The sequence below is a fragment of the Pseudochaenichthys georgianus genome, chromosome 17 (assembly GCF_902827115.2).
Source record: "Pseudochaenichthys georgianus chromosome 17, fPseGeo1.2, whole genome shotgun sequence".
NCBI lineage: Eukaryota > Metazoa > Chordata > Actinopteri > Perciformes > Channichthyidae > Pseudochaenichthys > Pseudochaenichthys georgianus.
The window spans coordinates 7,775,678-7,796,273 of record NC_047519.1 but is presented as its reverse complement, the minus strand read 5'-3'; the positions used below and the strand labels follow the sequence as shown (position 1 = coordinate 7,796,273).

Genomic DNA, 20,596 nt, shown 5'->3' with positions numbered 1-20,596 from the left:
CTGATTCAGTCTCAGCTTTTACTGTGTTTTGCGCTTGTTTTTGAAGGTGTAGAACCGCCATCTGTTGGCTTCACCTTTCTCTCTCTCGTGAGGCTCACTAAACAAACACAGGTTAGACCTTTCAGTGGGAGGAAGGAGCAGGAGCACAGTAACTGTGACTTTACTTAGGAGCATGCTTGTCACTGAAATAAACATTTAGAATGCATTGATTGCCTTGAATTTGCAAACATATAGTCCTTATTACCATACGCCCCTTTATAAACAGCGTGCATATTTGCAACCTTGTTATATTGACTCTGCAATTGTGTCAAACTAATTGTCGTACCACATTCCTATGGATAGGTCATATTTAACAACATCCAACACATGTAACAGTAAAAAACGATGTGTTTATTACTCCTAAATCTATATAAAAAATCTTAAATGACTACAAGAATTATCACCTACACATAAAAACAAGTATTTACGAGAACAACAGCAATTCCCCTGACATTAGGTCTGCTGAACATGTTGTCGAACAGAAAAACTCTCAGACAGAATTTCCCCCCGTTAAATAAATGTGCAGTGCAGCTCAACAGGTCTAAATTACAGCTGTTCAGGTGGCTATGGCAACAAAGAGGTCTATTTCTAGTTAATGTTTTCACTCGAGATGTTTTTCCCCTGCGGTTATCTTTCGTGGCCCAAGTTTCTGTGGTTTGTTCATCTTCACATCCTTTTGAAAGAAAGGTTTTTAAGCAGAGATCAAACCGTCGGTTAGTACAGAGAGCCTTGTCAGACAAAATGAACCTCTGATTTCCTGGTTTAGTTGTTTATTTGCTTGCAAGAAGTGCATAGATTTGATCAGTCAGTCTTTGCCATGCTCGTATCGCTGCAGCATCTTTAATGTCAGGTTAGCTGCAGACAACCAAGAGCAGATGTGTAACACACAAACTGCTGCTGTGTGGTAGATAGCTGAGCATTTAAGCGTCGGCTCACACAAACATGTCGCTTCTGGTTCCATTTACAGATCAAATATCTGTCACTTTGTTTCTTTTCTGAAAGGAAGTTATAATTCTTGTTGCAACACGACATAAATAATGACCCAAAAAAAGATCAGTGCAATTGGCATGCAAACATCTGTTATTGCTGTTCATTACAGAGAGGAGATTATTGTCAAAGCAGTTAAACAGGCATGCCAGTATTCTTTATTGCACTTCCACAATGTTGCCGGGCTTTTAAGAGACACATGAAAGAGAATGGTGAAGAAACAATGGTTTTATGCGTGGTGGGGGTGGACGGATGGTGTTGATAGAAAAAAGTTGGGACATTTTGTGCGTAAAATCCACTGAAGCTTGGAAGCGGAATAGATGAAGAAAAATCCCCTCATTACACAAACACCAACATAAATATGGTTCCATTCAGATTTGAATATTTATACTATTTTAACTACATCATCTTGTGGCTCTTCAATGGTATCATTATTTTGTCCAGATCTTTGGTGCTACCTACCTACTACATATCTCAATGAACTCCTATTAATATCGTAATATAAGTGGATTAAAACGAGCATTGACTCGGATAACATCTGGGTTACACTTGGATGCAAACCGGACCATCTCTTGCCCTAGACATGTATATTCCCACAAAGACCACACTCCAAGCCGACCCCTAAATAAACCCTGATGAGGTCGAGGAGATGTCATAGGGTTAAGCGGCCTTCACATGACATGGCGAAGGGAGACATTTGTAAAATCACTATTATTATTGTTCTTTTTTTTTTTCTTTTTTTTCCAAGGAAATGGGGAATCAGAAAATAAGCTGTATGTGATGGTTGATATGAAAGTCACTGTTTGAAGGGAAATTGACGCCGTACACGATTTGTATCATTGTCTTGTAATGTACTGTCGAATGTCATGTTTTATGATATTTGTGGACCCCAGGAAGATTAGCTGTTGTTATGCACCAGCTAATGGGGATCCTAATAAACTATAAACTATGACAAGCAGTATGGCACTGTGCTGATGTTGACATGGTTTGGTACCCCTGCCATCCAGCACCGCTTAAAATGTTCTCACCAAGTGCTGCGCTTAAGATTCAAATGATTTCAACATTGACATTGATTGCCGCTTTCCTTTTAGCCCAACCAATCAGATCACAGTTGTGCTAAGCAGCGCAAGCTAACAGGGGAGCTTGCAACTGTTTTCACTGCAAGGCTCTGCGCCCAACCTCACGTTGAAAGGTGAAAGAAAATAGAAAGCAAATACACAGAATATGTCTTGATTGATTGAAGAGCACTCGCCATGACAAAAAGACAGATAAGCGTCAGCAAAAGCTGCAGAAAGATCAACAAAAAAGTTTTTTCGTGTGACATCCTTTATCCTTTTCACCAGAGCCTGTTTGAAGAATGCATGAAGACAACACGCCATGGAATTTTCCCAGCCAACCCTGGAACCAATGTGTTGCCATTCTCGTCTCCTCCTCTGCCAGTGAGAAAAAGGCTGTGCTACGTGTTAACAAGCGCTCCCCCGCCCCCTCTGGTGAACTCCGCTGACCTGGGCCAGACGGATATCAATGTGCCTGTTCTAAAACATGACCCAGGCACATGGTTCCCTGACAGGGGTCAAAGGCCATAACGGTAAAATATGACTCTGAAACTAGCTCCGTCCTCGCAGACACGTAGCCTTGGGGAGAAGAATGGGAAGTGCTCATTTATCTTAAACTAGGAGCATGCCATTGAATTTGGGAGTAAAATGTGCAGGAGAATACACTGTTCTACGAACCACAAAGGTGCAATAGAAAGCAGATCAAAACCTTGCTTGTGAACAACATGTCAAAGGGTAAAACAAGACACATTAAAACATTTATTATATGATTTCTTAGCATGACACTGAACATGAAACACTGAATATGGAACGCCCATGAGCTAGTGGACTTTCAACTGCTTACATGTAGCCAGTGTGGGACTAAGCGAGAATATACTTTAATTGTTTGTGGTTTTTCCATAATGACCGGTGAACTTCAGGTGACCCGGATGCAGCGGAAAACACTTTGGTTTCAGAAAGCCAATACTGTGTTGTCCACCGCAGATAAGGGTGAAGGGTGGGGGTGGGGTCATCCAAAGTGTTTTCGTTCTGAAGTCTAATCCAACTGATTAGATGAAGTTTGATTAACCTAACGTGAAACACAACACGAGACCGTGTCAACACATTCAAGTGTGAAGACTTCCGTTTCATAGCCAGGTGTTAATCTTTCTCTCCGTCACTCTAAGGCAGGGGTTCCCAACCTTTTTTCCCAAGAGCCCCCCCAAATGACTCCTGTTGGAAGTTGCGCCCCTCCACACACAAGGGGGGGCGCAACAGCGGTAATTAAAGTTTAAAAGTCTCAAAAAAGCTACAACGACTGTCACAAACTGGATGAATGATGTATGTTGTTAAAGGAGGATGAAAGCGTAATCAAGGAGCACTATGGAGCGACTTTGATGGTTATTGGACTCAGGATTAATTCATCTGGATTCCCGCTGTATGAAGAAATTAAAGGACGGCGCAAGTGGGAACAATTCGCAAAGGGATTAAACTGTTTAAAACACGCTCAAAGTAAACCGGATTTTGCCGATGTGTTTATGAGGATTCAAAAGTCGTAAATAATCTACAAAATGGAGGAGACCGATCTGATCGGAGCAACTGTGACAAACAATCCAACTGAAGCCGGCATGGACAATGACTATGTTTTAAAAATGCGCTTATCCAGAAAAGCCTGGTTTGGACACTTTACGCGCCGAAGAAACATTTCTATTAAAAAAAGAATTATACATTTCTGTCTTGTTATGCCTATAATAGCTACTAACTTGAAGTAAAAAAACAAATGTAAAAAAACAAACAAAGTCTAAATATGATATTTGGCCTCAAATCATCTGAAGCCTGGCGCCCCCCCTGCGCCCCCCTGCGCCCCCCTGCGCCCCCCTGCGCCCCCCAGGTTGGGAACCACTGCTCTAAGGGCACATTTAAAGGAGCCCTATTCTGCTCATTTGCAGGTCCTAATTGTATGTAGTGTCTCTATTGTGACATGTCTCCATGCTTTAATGCTCAAAGAGCTCTTTATTTTTCTCACACTGCCTGAGCTGCAGCACCTCTTTTCACCCTCTGTCTGAAACCAGAGCCCAGTCTGCTCTGATTGGCCAGCTGGCCAGATCTGTTGTGATAGGTCAACTGCTTAGAGACGTCCTGCCGCTTAGACTGTTACATAGTAAGGTCACTATGTGTGGGAGAGAAACCCCACACGTTTGTGAAATTTGAGATTTCAGCGTTTGCACAACAACCTATATCAAACTCTACAGGAAAGGGAAAACCCCAAAAAGCATAATATGGCCTATTTAAGTGAAACCTACTTGCCAATAAATCTCAGTGTATTTCTTATGATAATTAAGTTGCCAGAATGCAAAACAAAAGCATCAAATAACCCATCCCCCCAACAATGGTCTGGTCTAGGCCCTGCACGTTCTCAATCCTTGAAACCCCCCTGTGTTATAGTAGTTTAATTCATATCTTGTATCTGATAAATCATGTTTATTTATTTAAAGTGGCCCCCGGGCAGAGAAAGTTGAGTCTCCCTGGTCACAATGGTACCATTTAAGTTTGGCTGAGTATGAATTTGAGCAATAAGCATTCCTAAATTGCATGTATTTCTGAACATGGCAACTATAAATTGATCTTTCACGAAGCATTTGGTTCAGGCTGGCAGCTGAAACATGTTCCACAAACTGTCAATAATTCACAACACATCTTATCTGCATGTCTTCTCATGTGGCGTATTGGAGCTGACAGCGAGTTTCATAAACAGTACAGTTAGATTTGTCAACTTCAAACCGGAACCAATGCTCTTCATGACTTTCATATCTGTGGTTTCCACAGCCTGGGTTGCAATTCTGCCGACTTTCAAATTAGGGGAAAAGTTTCCTCGAATTGTAGAAATTAATGTTTTATTTGGGTTGTTTATTTCCTTAAGGGTCCAGCACATTTTAAGACATGCATAGGCTGGAGCTGTTTTTGTTGCTACAGGTGCACAAATAATTGTAACATAGGACGTTTATCGCTGTTCAATTGAGATCATAACAGTAATGAATTAAAAGGAGAAAGAGTTTGTGAATTTTGCAACGTGAAGACATTTAGCAAACATGTAAGACCTTTATTTAGATGTAGCATTTGCACTGAGTCCCTGAGAGCTTGCTGTAACACAAACTGGCCAGTTGGCAGTGTTACTTGACACCGACCAAAATATAAATCACATTATTTGGGTCACTTGAGGACAGGGACTCATGTCCACGTGGTCCAACCTCAAATAAAATGCTTGGAGGGGATTCATGAATGGTGGTTTTGTTGCACTTCAGAGAATGCACCCACAGCTGGAAGTGGCTAATTGATTACATGCAGAGGAAAAGTCAGCTCTGAGCACTAATCTGTGCACTGAGACCGTAGACTGGGCTAACGTCTATCTAGAAAGTCATCTGCCACTGTCTTTGGCCAGAATGGACAACCCTCACTTCTCAGTCAGTGAGTGGAAAATATATTACTGGACAAATAAACACTTGACACCATAAGTCTAGCAGCAAAGGCAGCTTTTAAATATTTCTTTTCCTTTTTTTCTATACAAAGTTTACCTTGGATTGATTGTGAGGCAATATAAACACATATATCAACACTACCTCTCACTTCATTTTATCTATCTGTGGAAAAGTACCAGGGCTCTGTGTCACCATAGCGGATTCCCCTGTTGTTTTACAGCTAAGCTTTGGGGAGGGGGCAGGGCGGCAGAGAGGTGGGGGTTTCTGAGGGTGTGTTTGTGTATGTGCGAGAATGAGGGAAGTTATTGATGTGATTGGCTCTCTCACTCCCCACACGAGTGGACTTTACCTCTTTGACTGAATGGAGATTGTAGTGAAAGTGGCGCAACTTTCACTACATTTAGCGCTAAAATGCGAAAAGTTCGGAAGTTAAAAGCCAAATTACTGCAACCTGAAGGCTGCAGTAAAATGTTTTTAAAACATATTGCTCTACTATTCAACCCAACATTTTAAGTTAAAATTCCTTGTTAAAAACAGTTTTATTTAATATCATCGACCTGTAGAGCTTGATAGACTTATATGTACGTCCACAAGTTAGCTAGCTTGTGTTAGCCGTGCTAGCCGCACTGGTGCTGACTGCTGCGACAGAGCTGACAGAGAAAACAGTGCTAACATACAGTTGAGCCGCGAGCTAGCTAGCATTAGGCATAATAATAGTGGGAGGGATGAACCCCTCTTCATGGTCACACAACACACACAGTGACATGTGTTCTCTGCTTTTAACCCATCCTAGTACCAGGAGTCTAGTACTAGGAGCAGCTATTGCACAGCGCCCGGGAAGCAATGGGAGTAGGGGGAAGGGGGGTGTCCGGTGCCTTGCTCAAGGGCACCACGGCAGTGCAGGAGGTGAACTGGGAACTTTCCAAGTAGCAGTCCACACTCCATATTTAGGTCTGGTCGGGGACTTGAACCGGCGATCCTACGGCTCGCAATTCAAGCCCCTACTGACGGAGCCACTAGAGACACTTGTACTAACAATGGCAACAATGCTAAAAGAGTTAACAACGGCACATGGGGGTAACCGTTAGCTAGCAAATACTTAAGTTTTGGAAACCGTATATGGGCTTTGTTCACAAATAAACACACAAAATGCACCACCTTTATTAAAAAGGATAATTAAATTGACATATTTTCATCCTTAAAATCGTATTTTATAGATCTTTAGCAAATGCACATTTTTGTATTGTAGGCTATATATTTTTATACCCTTTTGCAATCCAACAACAGTTCATAAATTGGACCAGACAGAAAGCACATTGCCTCAGATCAGAATCAGAATACCTTTATTTGTTCCACAGAGGGGAAATGACAAGGCCTCAGGTGGGTTCTTCAGTTTATTTATGAAAACACTACCTTTCAGGAAGTAAGGTTTAGGTTACCCAACGCTGATAATGAACCATGAATTGTTTGCATGATCTTAATCACTGAGGATTCATTTTGTATTCATGTAAAATTAACTAAACTTACTTAAAAACTGAAAATGTTGTTGTGAAATGTTGTTGTGAACTAAAATTAGGGTGGAAATGTTGGTGTTTTTGTCTAAAGATAATTTGGCTTTTCCAAACAACATTCTTCAGTGAAGCTCTTTCAGTGAAGTACGTCCGGGAAAATGGTGACAGGAACATGCCTGTCTTTTTATTTGTCAATAAACAAACCTTGAGGCAAAAATATGGAGGCAAAAATGTCAGCCTATTGAACTCAGTTTATTCAAAGAGAAATTAGCGGAAATAGTCATTTTACAATGGTACAAAATAATAATTCTGTTAAGGTTATGCAAACTCAATGCTTTTAAGCAACAGTACCTACATTTTGTACATAGAAATATGAGGGCCAACAGTGAAGAGAGTACTTGTTCTTGGGAATGTTGCTAAAAATTCGATATGGAACCAATTTCAAGGAATTGGTTTACATCCAAAACCTCTAGTTTTATATCCTTATTGTTACAACCTTCCAAAGGCTGGAACAAACAGGGAGGCCACACAGAGTTAAATGCCAAATATATGTTTATTTAACAGGTTATAGAAGAACACCTCTGATGAATAGTGTATGTAAGAATCAGACTGTCAGTAGTGTGAGCAGTGTGTGGGTGTGTGGAAGGGTGTTGTAGCATGTTGGAGGGTGCATCGAACCTAGCACAGGCTGCAGGCTGAGGTTGCTGCAGCATGCCAGGATCTGAATCAGAGAGTGATCCTTGCAGCTGGGCAACCTTTATACCTTCTTGTGGCTCCGCCTCTAGATGGGCGGGCACAACCAGGACGACACTCCCAGTACCTGCCAGAGGACAGCAAGGCAGAAGGGGGGGGGGGGGTCGTCACACCACCTCCCTTAAAATGGAGGACCCACTAGGATCCTCCAACCTGAGGCACAAAAACACAACCACCAAACACAATAGACACAACCAAAGTTAACCTTGAAATGTTCATTCAACCTGCAAGCACATCTGTAGCATCTAGCTCAACCCCTCAGCAACGTTGGTACCCAAGAAGCATTTTAAGAGAGGGCAACCAGAAAAAACAGACACCCTAGCAGGGAGAACAACACTAGTTAACCTAGGAGGTTATAGCCCTGGACATGGCATCAGCCACTGTATTATCCACACCTTTGACATGCCTAATGTCCAGATGAAAAGGCTGGAGGAAGAGACACCAACGCATAAGGCGTTGATTTGGATTCTGGAGCGAGTGCAGAAAGGTTAGGGGATTATGATCTGTATAGACCACCAGGGGCCCAACTCCACTCCCAACATACACCTCAAAATGTTTTAACGCCCAGATGAGTGCCAGTGCCTCCTTTTCAATGATCGAATAGTTTAATTGATGAGAGTTACATTTCTTAGAGAAGAAAGTCACCGGGCATTCGGAGCCGCTCTCATCAATCTGCGCGAGTACTGCCCCAGCTCCAACCTTACTAGCATCCACATGAAGAATGAAGGGCTGGTCCATCTGGGGAGCTGCTAGGACAGGAGCCGAGCACAACACAGTTTTCGCAGCCTCAAAAGCCTGTTGACATCGAGGAGACCATTCAAACTTGACCTTAGGGCTGAGAAGAGAGGTGAGGGGCGCAACCACCGTAGAGACATTCTGACAGAACCCACGATAGTACCCCACCATGCCCAGGAAACGAGAGAGTTCTTTTCCGGTTGTGGGAACAGGGAACCGGTCAATCCTAGCTGGAAACGTATCTTTTCCTTCTGAAACACCTTCACTGTAGTGACTGAGCCCCCGCACTACTCTCTTTGTATCCCGCATCGCCACGACCACGGCTGTCGCCAAAAAACACCTTATGGGTCAGAGTAAACTCGTCTGCCAGCTTGGCTGCCTCTGAAACTAGGTTTACCTTCTGCTCATTAATGTAGGTAACAACACGGTCTGGCAAGGTACCTTTGAATTGCTCAAGCAAGATAAGCTCCTGCAGATCTTCCAGAGGAGGAAACACACCAACGGTTGAAACTAGCGGTTAAATCACGAGCAAACTCCATATGTGACTGCTTCTTAAAATATTAAGGAATTCTTCAAGTCTTCTTTCCTTAAGTAAGTTTGCATACACATTCCCAAAGAGTAACAACATTGCCTGCCGTAGTAGTGTATGCATCTGCTTTTTATGCTCTCTTTCTCTGCTACATACGTATGTAGCAACTAGGATTCCAGAGGTCAACCAAGCAATCCAATACGTATTGAATGCAAACCGTCTTGCTTCATTTGAGAAGATGACAATCTCACAACACTGAATTCCAATCTATGACTTTTATTTCCATTTAGAAATGCGTGACATGTCTCATTGCAGTCTGTTTTGTTCCTATATTTATGTTGCCTCAACCTACCGGACATGGTTACAACCTGTTTGGTTTGTATTCCTCTTTCTAAAGACGAAAACACAACGCCATGTGGGCAGTTGTGTGAATGTCACTGAAGTAGAAACAGTGGCTCTGGGTAATGTCAAAAGACAGTCTTCTTGATGGTTAAGGCCAGAACGCAGTTAATTTACAGCCTTATATTCAAAATGAATATAAAAACATTATTTAATTAAGTTGGAGGCATTCAAACACATAATATCTGACCACATCATTTATTACAAAGTCATCATCACAGCCTACACCAACCATGATTCTCTGGAAACACAGGAATTGAATTGTAACGAGACGTGACACAAAGTAAAAATGAACACTAAACAAGACATTTTTAAATGAACAATATGTTCAAATTAAGTTCAAGGGCTATAAACACTGTACAAAGGATTTGAGTTCTACACAAGGTGACCTTCTCCCAAGGTAGCCCCACTTTAAAGCATAGGCTGCTTTTTCATCTATTTGACTCTAAATAGCATCATCATTTACCAAATAATCTTATTATGTATTGAAGAAGACTTTAAAGCAGCAATTAAGACCATAAATGAAGAGCGTAAAGTCGTTAGAAAACGGTTCACTGAGCTAAGAAATCAAGGGGGAAGTTGGCTCATGTCGACTTCTATACAATCAGACATGGCTTACATGCTATTGATTGGAGCTGGATAACATGAGGCTATAGTTTGTGATGTTATAATCATTATTATTAATGTATGTGTATCTTTTGTTGTCGACACCAGGGATCGTAAGCTCCAGACCAGGCACTTGTTGAGGTGCAGGATTAATCACAAAGCTGGCAGGTGCGTAAATGTCCGGTTATGCACCGGCACGCGCAAGAACGAGAAAGAATGATGAATAGATGTATGATTGCTTTTGAATTTAAAATAAAGAAATACTCAAACATGAATCTTGACTGGACAATGGCCTTCTCGAATGCCTGATGACAACCCTACTGAAAAAGTGCATATGTTTATATTTTAAAAAAGCCACTATGTAACAGCGACAAAACTTAGACATAATACATTTGTATTGCCATAGATTAATATGTAACACTATATTTAGCACAAAAAAGCACCATCAGAAGTGTTCACACTCACACCAGCCAGAGGCACAGCAGTTGCTGATTGTAGCCTTTGAGGTTAGGAGATAAAGCTCAAAGCAAGCAGGACACTGATAAAATTAGTCATAATCTGGTCGCCAGCTGCAGCCTCTGAGGGAACCAACATGCTGGGCTAGCAGCTAATCTGGCTGCGATGTGTGATTTCGATAACTTGAAGAACTGTGAAGAATCGAAAGGTTCATCTGGTTCCATGCTGGTGCGTCATTGAAAAATATGAGACAATAAATAGCAGCAGAAGGATTTGATTAAAGATGTCCGATGTATGCATACCAGAGGAAGGAAGAGGGAAAGTGGGTACACAGAGCTGCTCTGAGGACAGGCAAACATTCATGCCAGATTAGCTGATGTTATCCAACAGCTATGACAACAGCTGTTTTTGCTTTTATTGTCAGTCGACAGACATATTTGACTGCAGGCATTTTACCCCTCCGGTATCATTCGATTGGACTACGCAAATTAGTCATTCGAGACAAAAATGTCCACTGCAAAAGACTTTGATAAAAACATTATATTAAAAGGTTTTATTTACAACTTTTTTGTGTTCAATCTTTAAAGCAACTTCCGCCCTAAAAGAAAATACAAAAAATGTAATCATTTTCAGGATTTTAACCCTTTAAATGCCATTTTGAATACATGAAACCGCTGTTTTTTTTCATGATGAAAATAGAGAAAATGAGTTATTTTCCAAAAAATACATATCTGGGGACTGGCTCTTTTTTTTTTATAACAGTCTTGGATATTTCAAAGATTAGCAACAAAATTGATTTTTTTTGCATTATCAGTTTTTGCACAAAATCAGATTGAACAAAAAAGTTACAAATTAGTCATTCGGGACAAAAATTTCCACTTTCAAAATCTGCTCTAAAATGACAACAGATTAATATTTTTAAAAACTTTTTTGGGTTAAATCTTTCAATCAACTTCAGTCCTGATAAAAAATACCAAATGTTAAATTATGTTCAGGATTTTAACCCTTGAACTGCCAGTTTGAAAACATGAATTTGCGTTTTCTATGAAAAACATGCACAAAAAGGCAGTTATTTTCCATATAATAAATGTTGGGGGGGTCGGCTTTTTTTTTTTATCACAGTCTTGGATATGTCAAAGATTAGCAACAACATTGATTTTGGTGGATAATTAGTTTTTGCACAGAATCAGATTAAACAAAAAAGTCACACATTAGCCACTCGCGAACAAAAATGTTCCATCCACTCCCATTATAACCACATCTTTTGATCTCTCCGCCATACCTGTGGCACACTTACCTAGGTGCGCCGCATCTGCGCTTCAGATGAGGCTCCCTATGGAAAATGAAGCACCCTCAGCAAGCTGAGGCCCCCTCTGCAACCTGAGGCCCCCTCCGCGAGGTGAGGCCCCACGCAGTCTGCGTGATCGGCCTGTAGGGAGGGGCGGCCCTGCTAATTACTATCAGTTACTTTTGAATTACCTCAATATCAAATTTGTGAGTGTTACATAGAGAAGTAATGGAGGCGTTCCATTGGATGAAATCCCTCACACAGGGATGTTAGCCTTAACAGACTATTTACACAGATCTATACAACATAATACAGGAAAAGGAAAACCACAGAAACCATAATAATAATCTTTAATATTGTTCAAACTTTACTTTATGAATATATAGGTTCACCTACTGAATAAAAAAAGAACAAATTAAGCAAAGAAAGTGGAAACCATAAATCAGATTCAGGCCGTATGCATATAGATTTGCACGTAAAGTATTAGCCTACAGAACAGTAGAGCTGTCAAAGAAGAAAGGAAGTATGCTGTTTTCATAACAAACACAAAATGCTATTTTTAGTAACATTGCAATGCTGCTAGTAATACCCAATCTTTTGAAATAGGAAATTCCGTCATATGTCACTCCCCACGCTATTCTGTAACATTGGATGTGTAAGGATCTCAGTCCAGCTGCCTGCTTATAGTGGACAAGTGTATGACAAGGCTTCTCTTATAGTGGACAAGTGTATGACAAGGCTTCTCTTATAGTGGACAAGTGTATGACAAGGCTTCTCTTAGTTACCCCTGTTGATATCTATTACTGTGTAACCTGAGCGACGGGAACAGATGATCATTTGAGCCCAGCTGGTGAAAAAAATGACCTATTGTGATGGCGTGAAATTATTATGTTTTATAATTCTTTTTTTGCAAAGCAGAAAAGGTTTCCCTCTCTCTCCCCCTTTCAGTTGTTGCCAACACCTGAGGGAAGAGCTGCAAAGTCAACAAACAAGAAAGTACCTTTTTCTCACTAACGCTAAGTTAGGAATATGATAGTTTATGATTTATTGTCAGTTGTAAAAGGGGAACATGCTAAGGTTCTGCAGAGTAGAGATTTAAAAAACAAAACAGGTCAATGTTTAACCTGTGTTAAGGTCAGGCACAACCTTTTAGCTGCTGGATGTCTGCCCCACTCTGCTGAGGGAGATACATGTGGCGTGTTATGTGTCTGACAGTTGAAATATATGTCCTGTCTGTTTCAGGAATGCTAGTGGAACATGGGGAAAAGGGAGTGTCACTTACAGAGCAGATGGTATGCTTTTAATCATCTATATTGCCCTAAAGCTTTAGATGTTTTAGAAAATGGATTCTTCCTTGCAAGCTACATTTCAAATGACATAGTCCAAACAGACTACATAGGAAACTGGGCGCAATTTACATAGATATACTTTTGAAAACAATTAACCTTTAAGTTGTAAATGGTCTGCAAAGGCTGAAATCCCTGTGTCTCTCCCACACACTCCCCCTCCTGCCTGAAACGCCTCCATTTAACTCCTTTGTTTACTTCCTTGACTTGGTGACATCACTATGTAACACTCACTCTTGTGTTGGCTAGCGCTCCAACATATTGTATGTGATAGTTCAAGGGGCGGCCGCGGGACATCTCTTAGCGGTTGACCAATCACAACGAAGCCGACCAGCTAACCAATCAGAGCAGACTGGGCTCTGGTTTCAGACAGAGGGTGAAAAGAGGTGCTGCAGCACAGGCAGTATGAGGAAAATAAAGAGCGTTTTTATGTCATAGTAGAGCAGGGCAGACCCGGCGCCAGAACAAATCTAAAGGGAGGGCATATGATTTTCATGGGAGGGCACACAAAACCGTCACAGCAAGGCCAACAGCATTGCGTAAAGACGCACACTTATCGCAAATACATACACAAATAAAGGGCAACATAGAAACCACTTTGAAACATTGTGTGCGTGGCAGCACAGACACTGGTAAATCACGAGCAAGGCACACTGGTTAAGGATGGCAGCTTCCTCATCATTGCACTCGGAGAGAAATAGACGGAGACGATGAACTGTTTAGCCCGCCGCCTTGGGCATGGTTTATTTCTATGCACTGCACTCGGACATGCTGTGGAGTGAATCGTGGTCACCTCTGAGAGGGAGTTGGTTGACAGCTAACAAATCTATAATACCAACGACAGCTGACACGTAATAACGGTTCCGTGCCAGCTGATCTGCACCAAAGTACTAATTTCCTTATTTGTTTCGTCGTCTATCTGTCTCTCTCTCTCCACACACTCTCACATGAAATGTGTTCTTTTGATGCGGCATGCATTAGCAGTCCTTTATCAGTCTGTAATGCATGTTTCTAGTCGCAAAAACCTTTGACAGTAAGCCACATCAGATGAAGACGTATTTACCTCGGAGGACAGCGTTGGTGGCGGCCGCCTTGATGAGTCAAGGCTTGGTCTCGCTAACTCAGCCCCGGGGTTTGCCGAGGTCAAGCTTGTGACATTAGGCGTGCTGCTGCAGCGGCAGGTGCAGGGTCGCCAGCAGCACCATCGGCTGCAGTTCTTTCATCGCTATTTCGTTTTAATAAATCCTTAGACCTTTAAGCCAATGTCTGATGTAATTCAAACAGAAATGGCAGTCTACAGAATGCACAATAAACAATAAACAAATCCAGAATAGGCGGCAGAGTGTGACGCTGTGATTGGTCTAAATGTGGACGAATCACAAATCACAACAGACACATGAATTTATTTGACCTAGCATGCGATTATTTTTTTAGTTACTATCTGACATCACATACATCGTAGCATAAAAGTTCAGTTTATTTATAATAAAAAAAATTAAAATATAATAAGGGATTTCAATTTTGACGGGCGATTCTATTTTAACCGCCGCCGACAGTGGGCGAAAGAGACGAGTGAGCGATACAGGGAGAGAAACACAGAAGAAGAGATGAGAGAGCGGCAGAGAGAAGCAGAGAGGAAAGTGAGTGAAGAGAATAATTAGCGATACAGGGAGAGAAGCGGAGAGGAGAGTGAACAGGCGTGTTAGCGGCAGCGGGGAGAGACAAATAATTACACATGGCGCTCTCCAGGAAGAGGAAAGTGGACGGTGAGAACAGAGCTTTGAACCCTGAGTGGACTCATCCATGCTCATCCTGCCCACTGGGAGCACAGAACCAGTCTGTATCATTTGTTCAGAGACCGTGGCGCTCATTAAAAGTGCCAAAACGCCACTATGAGACAAAACACAAAGTGTTTGACCAAACATTCCCTCTCAAGTCAGAACTGAGGTCACAACAAATAAATATCGTTCCAGGGCAGGCTAACCGAGGCTAACCAATGAGCACCTGCATGTGTGTATGAGAATGGCCCTGACACCATTTCAGCCCAGATTTAAACTCCTGGCAGGTCAATCTCAATTCTCGCACTGAACAAAACAAAGTGAGTGGGGGACTGCAATATAAGAGGGAAAGAAAGAGAAACTTTAAAACTGTTCAATTGTTATGATGTAAAGACTGATATTGTTCTATAATCGGCTGAAACAGTTAGGTCATGATGTGAAACGGTTAACAAAGAAAAAGGGAAACTCAAGCTGCTGCTACACTTTATTTTATTTATCTAAAATGAAGCATTTTAAGATGCACATATTTTCAAAAGCTATTTTATTAATTGTCTCTATTTTATTTTTAAATGCAGCCCGAGAGGAACATTACACATATCCACAGTATTTACTGTATATCTGTATATTTCAATGTTAATTGACAATAAATATTGTTGTTTATGAATTGTACTTTCTTTATTTGATTGGCAGTCAGTTTGTTGATTACATGCAGACGTTGATAAAGCTGCAGGCTACTTCAATATATATCACACTAATTCATAAAGCAAGTTAGACAAGTTCCAGATCTTTGCATGGGGAGATTTTCTTTAACTGGACCTCATTGCATTTTAGTTGAATACCCCTGTAGTAGAGGTGTTCTGATTCTGTTTGGTTTAGTTTTTTTGTGTGCTTTTTTCTGTCTCACCCCTCTCTTCTCTGTTTTCCTCTGCAGGGCTGGTGTGTGACAGGGAGTTGGTTGCGTTTTGATGTCATTTGATGCGAGAAATATGAGTTGTTATTTCAGATTATGTGTGCAGTGGATATACATGATCTTTAGTTTGCTAGTTATTACGAAGATTACTTCAGGAAATTGCGTCCATAACGTTTTCATTGTTACCAAGGTGGTTGCTAGGGAGGGACGCTGCTATCGATATTATTTCTGTTATGTTGTGTAACTGTTTAATGGTGTTATCTTTATGGCTACCCCCTTCCCCGTCAATGTATAGTGTTGGTCCACAGTGCAAACATATTAGTTTAACAAAATCCGCATCTAAAGATAGCCTACGTTATTTCCCCCCTGTGCAATTCCAGTCTCACAACGCAGAGCACATCGTCATTAACAAATACCGGAAAATAAAATAATACTTTATTCCGGGTGTGCTTGCTTTTCTCTTTGAAAGTCATCACATACCGACATTGTAATACACGGTTCGGCTGCATTAAATATTACATATCTGCCGTAGTTCTGTATTTATAGAGCCCTGATGAGAAGACTTCTAGACAAACATGAGGAACTGAAAACGTGAAGTGGATCATAAATATATCAGCCATTAAACAACATCTTACATTTCTTTTCACACAATACGTCTCCTTGCAGTATCAACACTAATTCAGCTGACTTTTATATTTGATCCAATTGGTAGATAGGCTGTATTTACACCATAAACGTGCACAGCTGATTTAACCTAGTGGTTAAAGCATGTTATTGAATTTCATTATTTTTATTATTAGATATTAATAGGATCCCTATAAAGTATATTCATTACTCGTTATTCTCTACTAATAGTTAATTAAAGACTGTATATAATGACTATTTTGCACATCCCTTTCAAGATTTCAAGATTTTCTAAGGTTTATTGACAGATCATATAGGCCTACACAACTGTGGTGTAGTTCTGCACTGAATGAAGAACTTGGGTCGCAGGTTCCTCAATAGTGCATTACAAGACATCTATCAATATTTGTGCATACCTCCAGCAATGTTAACTATGTTGAAGCACTTATTTTAACTGATATTATACATAATGTATTATACTCTTATAAGATGTATGCAGATATTTCATCTCCGGCCTTGTCAGGTATTGAACAATCAATAAATAAAGAACACAGAATTGTTAAATATAAAACACAGAATTTATGTGATTATACTAAATTATTTACAAATAAACACCACTGCATATTTAACTGTTACACATGCTGATGTAACGCAAATGTTCCAACTTGGGATAAATCTTATCTTAAGATGATCGATGGCGACTGCCATATTTGCACAATGTGCCTCTGAACCTTGACAAGTGCATGTTTCAGGCTTATCAATTAATGTAATGTAATGTTATCACAGGGGTCACAAACATAAGACCAGCTGTTAAATAAGGCTCTCCTGACCTTAGCTGGCATGTGTGTATATATATATTAATGCTGCCCATTATGGGCACAAGCAATTTTCACCCATTTATTAATTATATGTTTTAAATGTTTTTCCTGTCCCCTAAACCTCCAGGGATGTACACAGTTGAATATTGGCAACTTCTTATTATGGGAAATACGAAAACGTCTTTTAAAACTACAACTCCCAGTAGAGACGTACCATAGAGAACATGTTGCGAAAGAGAATAGCCAGCATGTGTAGTTCTGGGGACGGGGTGGGGGAGGGGGAGGGGGAGGGGGGGACGCGGTAGACCCGTTCAAATCCAGTTTTGAAAAGTCTGCCTTGGTTCCATCCCATTTCAAGTGCTGTTCGAGGCTCGGTAACCCTCGGAGCACACTCTCCAATCACAGAGCTTGAGGACTATCACGGGGTTTGTCAAACAGAGCACATGGTGTAGTCCAAACGATAGCTGGGGATTCTGGGTAGTGTAGTGTCTTCTGCCATCCTTTACTCCGAAAAAATATTTGTTTCTCCAAATCGAAGGGGAAAAATACAAAAGCATTGCACACAATTTAAACCAATCAATGTTGTGTAATTAACAAGGATAATCTGGTGTTTTTTAGTCGATGAGTAGTGCAGATATCACTGTAAAATCAATCGTCAGTAAGGGGAATACTTACTTCCGGGTGTACAATTCTCCGTTATCCAATGAGAATGGACGCTCACATTGCCTTTAAGGGCAGTCGACACAAACGAATGCCGTGCTTCCATGAGCGTCCATAGAAGCATATGGACATCCCGGAAAGCTGAAAATGGACGCTAAGGCCCCCCCCCTTGCGTTGAAAATTGACTCTAAGGCCCCCCCCCCTTGCGTTGGAAAAAGCCGACACAGGGGACTTGACATAACGTCAACATAGGCCGACCTGGGAGTGAGGATGTGTTGCCTACAACGAGAAAGCAACTCCAAAGGTTCCTTGGTTTTGCCAACTTTTACCGCAGGTTTTTTTCGTGACTATAGTCGAGCAGCCGCCCCACTCACCAAGCTCACCTCAGTTAAAGTTCCCTTTGTGTGGTCATCTGAAACTGAGGCTGCTTTTGCTATGTTGAAGTGTTTATTTTCCTCTGCTCCTGTGTTATCTCACCCTGATTCTTCAGCCCCTTTCGTGGTCGAAGTGGATGCCTGGTGCACTGGTGTAGGGGCAGTCCTCTCCCAGCGCTCAGCCTCCGACCAGAAGTTGCATCCCTGCTCCTTCTTTTCCCGCCTGCTCTCCCCGGCAGAAAGAAACTATGATGTGGGAAATCGGGAGCTTCTGGCAGTAGTCTTAGCCCTGCAGGAATGGAGGCACTGGCTTGAAGGCACGACTCATCCGTTTGTGGTATGGACGGACCACAGAAACTTATCTTATCTCCGTTCTGCTCGCAGGCTCAACTCTCGCCAGGCTCGGTGGGCGCTTTTTCTGGGCCGGTTCAGCTTCACCCTCACCTATCGGCCAGGCTCACAGAACATCAAGGCAGACGCCCTGTCACGTCAGTTCGCTCCTGGTGGTCCACGAGGCACAAGAGGACCATCCAGCTCCTGAGGATTGTCCACCGGGTCGGCTGTTCGTTCCACCGCACGCCAGATCTTCAGTGCTCCAGTGGGGACATGATTCTAAGGTAGCTTGCCATCCAGGAGCACTTCGGACTCTAGGCCTCCTCCAACAACGCTTCTGGTGGCCCTCCATGTCCTCTGACGTCAAGAAGTATGTTGCCACCTGCTCCATCTGCGCCCGCAGTAAGGCATCCCACCGCGATCCTGCTGGTCTTCTCCGCCCTCTTCCCATTCCTCATCGGCCTTGGTCTCACATCGCCGTGGACTTCGTGACGGGTCTTCCCCCATCGGAAGGAAATACAGTTATCCTGACTATTGTTGACCACTTTTCCAAGGCCGTACACTTCGTTCCCCTACCTAAATTACCTTCTGCTCTGGAGACTGCTACACTAATCACCCAGCATGTTTTTAGATTGCATGGCATTCCTCTGGACATTGTTTCTGACAGGGGTCCGCAATTTGCCTCTCGAGTCTGGAAAGCCTTTTGCCAGGAGTTGGGGGCGTCGGCCAGTCTGTCATCAGGTTACCACCCGCAGACCAACGGCCAGACTGAGTGTGCTAATCAGGACCTGGAGGCAGCCCTTCGCTGTGTCTCTTCTCACCATCCAGTCTCCTGGGCCTCCCACCTGCCTTGGGTTGAATATGCCCACAACTCCCTGGTTTGCTCCGCCACAGGAATGTCTCCATTCATGGCTTCTGTTGGGTTCCAACCCCCTCTCTTCCCCGCCCAGGAGAGGGATGTGGCAGTCCCCTCAGTACAGGGGCATCTTCGGCGGGCCCGCAGAGTCTGGCATGAAGCTCGGGCAGCTCTCGCTCGCACTGCTGCTCGCAACCAGAGGCTTGCAGACCGCCATCGCACTCCAGCCCCGGACTACCAGCCCGGTCAGAAAGTCTGGCTGTCCTCCCGTGATCTGCCACTCCAGACTGACTCCCGCAAACTGGCGCCCAGGTACATTGGCCCGTTTGTCATTGAACGGATTATTAACCCCGCTGTGGTTAGGCTCAAGCTGCCTGCTGCCTTGAATGTCCACCCAGCATTTCATGTCTCACTTCTCAAACCAGTTTCCTCCAGTCCTCTGAGCCCTCTGGCCGAGCCCCCTCCTCCCCCCTAGAATATTGACAATCATCCTGCTTTCACCGTCCAGCGGTTGTTGGATGTATGAAGGCGAGGCCGGGGGTTCCAGTACTTGGTGGATTGGGAGGGGTACGGGCTAGAGGAGCGTTCATGAATCTCCCGCTCCCTGATTTTGGACCCTGCTCTCCTTAGGGACTTTTATGAGAGGTACCCGGACAGGCCTGGTAGGACGCCAGGAGGCGTCCGTTGAGGGGGGGGCGGGTACTGTTATGATTCTGTTTAGTTTTGTTTTTGTTGTGTGCTTTTGTGTGCTTTTTCCCTGTCTCACCCCTCTCTTCTCTGTTTTCCTCTGCAGGGCTGGTGTGTGACAGTGAGTTGGCTGGCTCCTCCCAGGAGCAGACGAGGCACACCTATTTCCACTCACCTCTTCACCTGTAGATATAAAATCCCGGTCCTCATGCCACTTCCCTGCCAGATAATTCCTCTGTGTTTCGACCCTCCGGTGTGTCTCGCTGCTCTCCTCGTCTTTTGGATTCTTTGTTTGGATTTTTGCCTCCTGTCCCTGACGACTCAGTACCAGCCAACTTCCTGACTCCACTGCCGTCTTTTTTCTGTTTTCTGCTTGAATAAAGCTTTTTGTTTTTTA

At 42.7% G+C, this 20,596-nt stretch overlaps 1 long non-coding RNA gene across 2 annotated transcripts in view; it reads left to right on the top strand.

Annotated features, from left to right (window-relative positions):
* Positions 1–20,596, top strand: part of LOC117462467 (uncharacterized) — a 23,434-nt gene extending 2,838 nt beyond the window's left edge. For both annotated transcript variants that reach the window (XR_011644799.1, XR_004553822.2), the window contains exons 2-3: positions 2,370–2,614; positions 20,306–20,596. This is a non-coding gene — a long non-coding RNA (uncharacterized lncRNA). The remainder of the gene's footprint in view (positions 1–2,369; positions 2,615–20,305) is intronic.